Below are 10,828 nucleotides of genomic sequence, written 5' to 3'. Positions count from 1 at the left end.
AGCTACGTTACGTAAGCGACGTAGTAACGTTACATAACATTTAACATTAGTCAGCGATGACTTTTGGTTTCAGGTGACACAATCACTGGTCTTCTGGGAGAAAGTCCTGAGTTTTTGGACACAACCATCCACTCCAACCTCATCCTGACCTGGAATTTACTGCTCTTTATACTACGTCACCTGACTTCCTCCTTAATTCCCGCCATAACCGCGGCCATGTGCACCATCGTATCTTCCGGCGCCGCACGAGTGGCCGCCTTTTACAGCAGCTCCTGCTCACCACTGAGCTTTTTCTATTGATATTACTTGTTGCTCTTGTTTTTTTTGCTCTGCATCTTGTGTGCACTGTCCACTTTGCTGCTGTGATCCTGTGAATTTCCCCACTGCGGGACTAATAAAGGATTATCTTATCTTATCACAGTTTGAAGCAGAGGGCCACTGACCGAGCTGCTGTATTTGAAGTCTTGGGAGTGGAACTGGAGGCTGGTCTCATACAGCGTTTGGAGCTGTACCTCCGAAAAATGAATGCGCTGTCATTCGTAGATAACTCACGGAACACACAGGTAAGGTGGGAGGGGATGTGGATTTGGTCTTTGACCCAAGAGACTGTTACTCGCGCCCTTCTTGTGAAACCAGAAGTCAACATTGATTTGTTTTGTCATGTAACTGTTGTACTTTAGTAGCGCCACATCCACACGTATTTAAACCCAAACCTTCCTAAACCTATTGAAGTTCTTTCCTGTGAATACAGAAATTTATTTAGAAAAGACTGCATGTATCTAATTAGAGGAAATTGACACGCGTTGGAGGACTTTTTTAGGAAAATGCACGAAAAATGAAAATGATTGAATTATGTTACTAAGTATTCTCTGTCACTGTACTCCCAATGACTTTAAAAAAGGCTCCAAAAGCCCTCACAAAATATGAAAACCAACTGTACACTACTTACTGTGTACTTCTACTTCAGAGGAAAACATTGTTACAAATATAAAATGGTAATCCAGTACTTTTACTGAGCACGTAAAACGCACAAAAAATGAGGAGTACCCTTTTCGTAGATATACAAACCGTCGTATTATGTTTGAGAACAGAGTCTGAACCCTGCAGCCTCAACTCTCCATATCTCCAGACTGAAAACTCATCTGTCCTGACTGCACCTGAACTACCCGTAACTCTTTCTCTGTCTCTCACTGCAGCACTTGACGCACTTCTGCATACTTGATAAAGTTAATGCATTTTTTTTGGTGGGGTTGTTTCCAAACAGTTGAATGGACTTATTGGAAGTCACTTTGGATTAAAGCATCAAATGTAATGTAATATATTTCAGGTGTAGCAGCAGACATACATTTAGATCCCAACCAATAATAATAACAAAAAAAAAATACACGTACATACAACCTAGGCACATGCTGAATTCATACATGTCAGATTCACTTGGCATCTGTAGCAGGTTCGTCCAGGATGCAGCATCTATCCTGTGATGACAGCAGGGGGTAAATGAAGTGGGGTGTTTAGCTCAGGGAGCGCTAATGATTAGAGGGTTTGCACTGCAATTAGCACTTCATTGTGCAGAGCAGGATTTACCTGAAGCAAAGCCGAGAATGCCCTTCCTGACGAGAAAGAGGGGGCGATAAACAGGAGGCGGGAACAGTCACATCCGCACTGTCTCAGTTCAGCAGCTGGCTCGTCTGCAGGACACGGTGGCTGCTTGACAGGACCGCGAGGCAGAATGAACCTGAGCCCCGGATGATCGCGTCTCACTGACACTCAAACTACAATCGACAGATCATCCTGTCTCATATCATCATCCTCTTCGGCCCTGCTCAACGTTTCAAACACAGGGGCTGCTGTTCCAAAAGTGTGCCAGTGTGTGTGTGCGTGTGTGTGTGGGAGTGGATTTTATAGGCCACTGACAGCACAGACTTGAGTCATAATGTCATGATGTCCACAGTTCACAGTTTACTGCAGGTCTTTTTTTTTTATTCCAGCAGTTTTTACTTTAAAAAGCCTGTTTTATTTCATTATGCCACTTGTATTCGAATTAAGTTAATTTTGTGATTAGTAATCCACTTTTCCAGAAAAACTGCTGAAACTTTTTGTCAAAAGTACACACAAAAACAACAAAAACATACCCTTTGATAAAATATCTCACATCTCTTGCAGAAGCAACGTAAATTCTACTTTTTGCATCACAACTATACACACAAACACCAAATAAATATGTTTTACAGAATCCCAACTGCAGTATTAAACACGATTTTCTAGAGACTTTGCTTGTTTCATTTGTAGGATGCTGTAAATGTAGACTGTGAACACAAATGCAATTTGTTCATTGTTTGCTGTATTGGATGGAGGAGCATCCGTGTTGATGTACACTGTAGTCTTAAATATATCCGTTCCACACAACGTGATTGGTTGGTGGCTTTCCTTGCGGTGCAAAAGATCAGACAAAAATCAACCTCGCTCAAAAAAAATGACTTTCCTTTTTCGCCACGTAATATCTGCTTTCTGTGTGAAAGTACTTATTAGAAAAACAACATCACAGCCTCTGTGTGTGAAGGCCGTCAGGGGAAGGCAGACAATGTGCTTGGTTTAGCATAGCTGCACTATATAATAACAGTAAATTACTGGTATCTCTGCTGACCATTATTTTACGGTAAAATTGTTAAGAAATGTGTGATTTCCATCAAAGCGGTTGGCACTTACATGAATCAATGCTCATCCTGCTACAAGCTCAAGATATGACTGCACAGAAAAAAATCAAATTTTCATACAAAAGAACAAATTAGACCTTTACACTTTTCTGTTATTGTTTCTAAATTGGACAAGAACCAGACCAAAAAAACTGGAATTCTTTTTATTCTTTATTAAGAAATGTAGGTATTAGTGATAATGTTTTGAAAATGAATATCAGTGCAACACAACAAAATGTGATTATTATATTATTCTTCTAAATATGTATGAGGCCACATATACTGTACAGGATGAAAAGCTCAACCTCTCTTGAAGACATTTCTTAAGATAATAGAAGACTTTTTCATATTTTGTAATATGTATCTTTATCAGTTATTATCGACTTTGTATTACTTTCCTTTTAATTATATTAAAGGAACGAAAGTAGCTTTCTGTGGACAGAAAATAACCATACCTCCGACCACAGCTTTATAGTGTACTATAATACATATCATATAATTATAATACAAAAATATAAGATTAATTATGTTTATTACTGTATGATGATGATATGATGAATCAATTAGCAGCATTTACTGCTATATATTAGCTGCAATTTAACTGAAGAAAGTGTTGCTCATCATATATACGTTTATATTCATTAGAAATTAGGGATTTTGTTATGTTAGTTTTGTTGAAATTCCTCAAGAACTGTTGGCTGAATTGACTTTAAAGTTAGTGCAAATATTTATGTCCCTCTCAGGATGGATTGTAATGACGTTGGTGATGCCTCCGCTGTTTATCTAGCGGCATCAAGTCAAATTTAAAGTACAATTACATCAAAGTGAATGACTTACCCGTCCATCTCAGGTGTACTTTGTGTTTAATGCTAATTTGCTAATAATAGCATGCTGACAAGTTAAACTAAGATGGTTGACATGAAAAAACATCATACTTGCTGAACATTTTTTAGCTACAACTTACCAGTGTTAGCTGTGGGGCCCAAATGGCTGACGATGCTCACCAGAGAGTAGAGTTCTCACCGAGAAAAGATCACAGGTACCAAGACATGCAGACACATTTCATTTGACAGCAGGAACTGAATATTTGATTTCTCTTTTTTTCTTTGAATCTTTCTTCTAAGTCGCATTTTCTTTTACTGAACTGATGTTCTTTACCTGATAATTGATGCTGGATCCGGTGTTCACCATCAGCTCCCTTGATAGCATGACGGGGGCAGTCATTAATGAAGGGGTGAATCTGAATCTCATCAGGTGGAGGATCAGGACGCTGTTGACAGCAAAGAGGTGGAGGAAGAGGGTCAGATCTCAGATTGACAGAGGAAGACAGAAGGAGGTGAAACTGCTTTGCCCGACACCTGACTGCACTATGATGATGGATGATTGTGACGGTTCCCTATCGTGGTTATTTGTGTATGTTTCTTTAAGCCAGCGGGTACCAGAGGTGGTGATCGCCCTAAGTGGAGGCACCTGGGCCCGGTGCACTTCCACTATAAGGCTCCGCCTTCCTGGCAACGCTCTCCTATCACCCCGTGGAGGAACGAGGACGGCTCGTTCGCAACCACCTTTGTTGTTAGACGTATTGCTTATGTATAATAAACTCTTTGCTTTTTGGTCAACTGTCTGCATCTCCCTGATTAGGTCATGGCTGTCAGAGCCAGGTCGTGACAATGATATTACTCACTTTGGCAGGGTGGAGAAGGACCCCTGCTGCACGGACTCGTCGGTACCACACTTGCATCGATACTCCAGCTGGTTCTCCTGCAGCAGGGAATAAAAGTAAGAATCACTTTTAAGGCAAAATCACAAACATATTCCTGCGAATTGACAATATTTGGTGGAGTGCTGGAAGCTAAAATCCCACCAAATGTTGAGTAAATGAGCAGGACCCTGAAGCGAGCAAGAAAGATTGTAGCTGACCCCTCTCACCCTGGACATGAACTGTCCGTGCCCCTCCCATCTGGCAGGAGGCTGCGGTCCATCAGGACCAAGACCTCACGCCACATGAACAGTTTCTTCCCATCGTCAGTCAGGTTCATCAATAAAGCCCGGGACCCCCACTGACTCTGTCACCCGAGGACAATTTCCAACCGGTCACTCCCCTGCACATCCCTTCTCTGTTTCTTCATTTAAACACACTTGACACTTTACATTACACTTCATCATATTTGTTTATAGTACTGTTATCTGTTTATTTTATATTCTATTGTAAAATATGTACAATTCTATTGTTGAATATGTTTTTTCTTGCTTACTATTTCTTACACTGTGTTGATTGTTATTGTTATCATAATTAATATTATGCACCACCCGCCATGACAAATTCCTTGTATGTGGAACATACATTGTCAATAAACGGATTCTGATTCTGATTCTGATGTGGAGCTTACTTTGAGGTATTCTTGAAGACACTGGCTCACAGAGCAGCTGGGCTTGAGGTCCAATGACAGGTTGAAATTATCCTCGTCTCTCATGGATTGGTCACGGCATTTGCAGAATTAAAGAGATATTAAATTAAAGGATTTCACACATCTCTACACCCAAAGTATAAAATCGTCTGTGGTTGTGTCTTTATACCCTTTGCAGGTCCTGGTGCTCAACATCTAAAAGAAGTTTGTTTAGTTATATTATTATTATTTAGTTTTATTAGTCCCACAGTGGGGAAATTATTCTCTGCATTTGACCCATCCCTGTCGGTGCAGCCGAGGATCGAACCGGTGACCTTTCGGTTGGCGGACAACCCTCTCTACCCAGTAAGCCACGGTCACCCCCATCTGGAAGGTGATGTGAGCATTGACGGGGCTGGTCTAACTGTAGCCCATGTTGACTGCCGCTGCCTACAGGTCAATGGACAGAGACGTCAGGTGCTAACACAGCTGAACTCGTGGGTGTCCTGCACAGAAACAAGCAGAAGGTGGATATTTTTACAAAAAGCGTAAAAGTATTCAAGCGTTGTGTATTGTGAAAAAAAAGCGTACTAACTTTCTGACTGTTGTCCAAAAACTCTTTGTTAAAATCAGTGACAGTCCTTTTAAAACCAGTTAGGATGCTTCTTTTCTCCGCCTTCGTTGAAGTGGCAGAGTCTGACCTCCACAAACCCCCTGGAAAGAGATACGCTTTGTTTAGATCCTGTTGTTTCTTCCTGTTGACCTGCAAAATTGAGTGTGTGTGTGGAGGTGCTGTATCTGAAAAGGTCAGATAAGGGGTGAGGACTTCACACCATCTGCTGCTTGTGGATCTCCTGAACGAAAGGTCTCTGCGTCAGGAGGGCTTGAAGAGTGGAGTTCATGTAGCAGGTCTGAGCCAGGTTGGGGAACCTTAAACACAACAAAGACAAAGGACTAAAAGTCAGACTGGAGCTGGTTTTCTTCACCATGTTTCAGCTTGTATTTCAGGGGGGAAGATTTCTAAAACTAAGCCTTGAAAGTTTGAGCACTCAGTACGTGTATAAGTCTCCTTGCAGGTGCTTACCCGAGGCAGACTCGTTCTGCTCTGAAGAGGGTTTTTCTACCGGCTGAGGTGGACAATTTTCTGAGTTGTCCGTATATTCTCGTCCACACACTGGTGATGATGTGTTCGGCCGGTAGCCGAACCTTGACCTGTTGGGGTGGACTGCCTCTTATCAGCAGGGAGGTCCTTGGTGATCTCATACGGTTGGCTCCCTGGAGGAGAGCTTTTCTCTTTCTTAACTGGAGACTTCCCCATCTTTTTCTGTTGGTTGTTAGCACAACAAAAACAAAAAAAAGAGTTGAATACGGCAAATAAAACAAAAAATGTGACAATAATAATTTTGTAAAATGCTGAATCCACATGCTACTGTAACTGTTTGGTCCACCAGAAGCTAATCTGTGGAACATACCTTGTGGAAAAGTGATCGAAACTGACTCCACCAAGACTTTTTAATTTTATTTCCAGCCCTAATTACAGTAAAGAAAAAAAAAGTCAAAGGATTGGGATCTGTGTACACCAAAATCTGCCCTCCTGTTCCTACATACACATTTAAATGTTGCAGCAGTTCTCAATAACAGAGTAATTTCTCTGGTAATTGTTCAATTTTTTAAAGAAAAAACTGACTGGCCTCCCCAATCCCCAGTCGTCACCCTTTTGATGTCTTCCAGTCAGGCTTTCGACAGCAACACAGTACTGAAACTGCTCTTGTTAAGGTTTTCAACGACATCCACTTAAACACAGACAATGGAAGAATTTCAGTCTTAGTATTACTGGATCTCAGTGCTGCAATCGACACGGTCGACCATGACATACTACTAGAAACCATGACATACTACTAGAAAGACTAAAAATCTGGGTGGGACTTTCTGGCACAGCACTTAACTGGTTTGAATCCTACTTGAAGGACAGAGAATACTTTGTGTCTGTAGCTAATTACACATCAGAGCTGACTAAAATGACATGTGGTGTTCCCCAAGGTTCAATACTGGGGCCTCTTCTGTTCAACATCTACATGCTTCCACTAGCTCAGATTATGGAAAACAACTAAGTGTGTTATCATAATTATGCAGACGACACACAAATCTACATAACTATGTCACCAGGGGACTATAATCCCATAAAAGGGCTGGGTAACTGCATTGAACAAATCAACAACTGGATGTGCCAGAATTGTCTTCAATTCAACAAAGATAAAACAGAAGTAATTGTTTTTGGTACCAAGGACGAACGATAGAAAGTCACCGCTCAGCTTCAATCACTGATGTTAAAACCCACAAACCAAGCCAGAAATCTAGGTGTAGTTATGGATTCAGACCTCAACCTGAACAGCCTCATCAAGACAATTACAAAATCAGCCTACTATCACCTGAAGAATATATCAAGGATTAGAGGACTTATGTCTCAACAGGATTTGGAAAAACGTGTCCATGCATTTATCTTCAGCAGACTGGACTACTGTAACGGTGTGTTTACAGGTAACAAGTCTGTCAGAAAGCTGCAGCTGAATCAGAATGCTGCAGCTCGAGTCCTCACTAAGACCAGGAGGGTGGATCACATCACTCCAGTTCTGAGGTCTTTGCACTGGCTTCCTGTCAAACAAAGAATTGACTTTAAAATCCTGCTGTTGGTTTATAAAGCACTGAATGGTTTAGGGCCAACATACATCTCTGATCTGCTGCTACCTTATGAACCATCCCGACCCCTTAGGTCGTCTGGGACCGGTCTACTTTCTGTTCCCAGAGTCAGAACTAAACATGGAGAAGCAGCGTTCAGGTTTTCTGCTCCACATATCTGGAACAAAGTCCAGAAAGCTGCAGGTCTGCTGAGACCCTCAGCTCCTTTAAATCAAGATTGAAGACTTTTCTGTTTGCTGCCTTTAATTGAACCAGATTCAAGGATATTAATCAATTTCTGCATTTTACTACTGTATTTTATTTCTTACACTGCTTTTTAGTGTTTTGATGCTTTTAATGCTTTTATGTGAAGCGCCTTGCCTCGCCTTGCCTTGAAGCGCCTTGCCTTGCCTTGAAGCACCTTGCCTTGCCTTGAAGCGCCTTGAAGCAAGACGGCACCTGCTCCCACCTGGCTGGCATCTACTTGGAGCATGAACGCTTTAACAAAACAAGGAGCAGCTAGCACGGGAGAAGAGCATAACAGAGATTTCACATTATCAAAAGCTCCCTGACATTTGGAAGACCAAGCAAATTTCCCCTTGGCCTTGAGCAGTTTAGTTTAGTGAGGGGAAACACAATAGTAGAAACGTTTCTACAAAAACTACTGTAGTAACCCACTAAACCCAAAACCTTTGTAGTTCCTTCTTTGTCGTGGGTTGTGGATATCTAGCTATTGCCATGACCTTGGTCTGAAAAACCCTGTCCCACCACACGACCGAGGTATGTCACTGTAGCCCTTGCAAAGTCACAGTATCGCTGTAAATGACAAAAATCATCAAGATAAACAGCACAACCTTTTAACCCGGACACTACGCGATTCATCAAATGCTGAAATGTTGCAGGGGCATTCTTTAACCCAAAAGGCATCCCTTTATAGGAGTAAAGACGCTTCGACAGAGGAACTTGCCAATACCTCTTTAGCCCGACCGAGTGGTACCGTGGTACTGTGGTTCCGAATGGACTTTTCATCAAGAAATATCAAAAATGCTCCAGACATATTAAATACCGAATTAACAAAAAAAGTCTGGGCAAAATCATCATGACAGCCATTTTACACAAGTATACACAGTTATACACAAACTAATTCAATAAACTATAAGATTTATCACAAAATCACGGATTTTTCTCCAAAAAAGTCGGCGAACTGTGCACCCGATTTGCATCTTTCATCACAAAGCCGGCAGCGATCATGGCGGATGGATATGTGATTTGGCACTAGGGCTCGATACGGCGTTGACTCAACGTCTCCAAATTCACCTCCGTCAAACCATTAAAAAGTTACATGAGCAAAGCCAACAAACCACACACTGCTCTCCAGAAAAAAAATTGAAAGTCAGCATACCTTTTGGTGATTTTCGTGCCGAAAAACGCAGGCAATCCATTGAAATACGATGCAGCGAAAATAGTCCCTTCCTCCTCTCTGTCTCTGCAGTGAAATGAACGTGCTGGCACCTTCTATGAGGAAATGGCCAGCAGTTTTCTGCTGGACCAATGGATTTTATGCATAGGGGCTGTGCCAAGCATATCTCGATTTTGAGTGGATAAAAGGCTGTCAATCTTCGAAATAACCCGCGTAGTGCGTTCGCTACTCTCTTCCACGTTCAACAAGGTGTCACATGATGAAATCCGCCAATCACAGGCCTTACAAAGCTTACATAGACACGGACTGAGAGGAGATTTTTTTTATGGAGGAGAGATATGAGAGCTGAAAATGGCTGAAAATGATGCCAATCTGCTTTATTACGATGTATTGAACACTCTTAGTGATAAAGCAAGTGAATATATAGTTAATATGTAGTTATATAGTATATAAAATTAGAATAGAGCAGCGCAAAAGCTGGTTCCAAAAATGAGAATTCGGCTTGAAACTCTGTACTCAGACCTCATTTATGCTGGCCTGCTTCACTCAATCTAAGTAAAATGTGCTTGTAGAGACCACAAACCTGTTGTGCTATGACTGTGGAGTATTTTTATGCTTCAATCTGCATTATTTCAAATAAATATTTTCAATAAAAGTGCTTTTTTTCCAGGTGAACCTGAAACTTTTCAATTTGAGCTGTGTGCCATCTTCATTCACTATTAACCAGTAACATATACACAATATTTACACATCTGAACAAGTCTCTCACAAGTTTTACCTGTATTATACCATCACAATTATTAAAATAGACCTTGTAGTTTTAGATTTACAGTCTTTTAAGTATGGGTATGCAATTTTCAAGCAGAGGACTAAAAATAGGGCTAGGGTTATAAAGGTTTAAGCAAATTGAATTTGCTGATAAACTTTGCAGACCTAATCTGATCTATACAATCATCCATACGTGGCAAAGAAAATGAATCAGATTTCGTCACAGAATTCACTTTTCTCATATCAGTGCAGAATCTAGGTGTTCCATCCTGCTTGGGCACCAAAATACATGGAGAAGCCCAACTAGATGACATAGGTACAACAGTTGAACCACCTCCTAATAACGTCATCATGACGCCACAGCTACGGTTATTATTTGTTTCTAGGGGTGTAATAATGCACATATTTCTATATAGTGGCTTGATTAGTGATCAGAGACAGGTGAGTGAACAGGTGAAGGGCGTTTAGACTGATAAGGAGGGAGTGGCTGACTAATAGAGTGAGGAGGGTGTGGAGCTGAACTGTGACAGTTTCAGTCATGTGTAAAACCTCCTGAACACCAGCTTCTTCCTCAAACTCCTCGGCGGTGTTGACACTGGTGATAAAGGGAAACACAGACGGTCATTCTACTGTATGGTCAAGAGGGGATAGCATACAAGGAAAAGCAATATAATGTATTCAATCATCTGGAACAGGAACAGTAAAATAATCCCTTGCGTCTTATCTGTGGCAGAAGGTGGCAGATTTGTGTCTTGGGCCACAGCTTCTTTCAGTCTACTGTTTGTTTCTCTGTTCAAAAAAATGATTAGAAAATAAACAGTTAAAATGAGCTGAGAGACACAAATGACTGCATCAGAGGTTCTAGTTGCAATATTCAGCTCTGA

This window comes from Anarhichas minor, unplaced genomic scaffold (genome assembly GCF_050575085.1).
Source record: "Anarhichas minor isolate MPS153535 unplaced genomic scaffold, ASM5057508v1 ptg000006l, whole genome shotgun sequence".
Taxonomy (NCBI): Eukaryota; Metazoa; Chordata; class Actinopteri; order Perciformes; family Anarhichadidae; genus Anarhichas; species Anarhichas minor.
Note: the sequence above shows the minus strand (reverse complement) of the source record.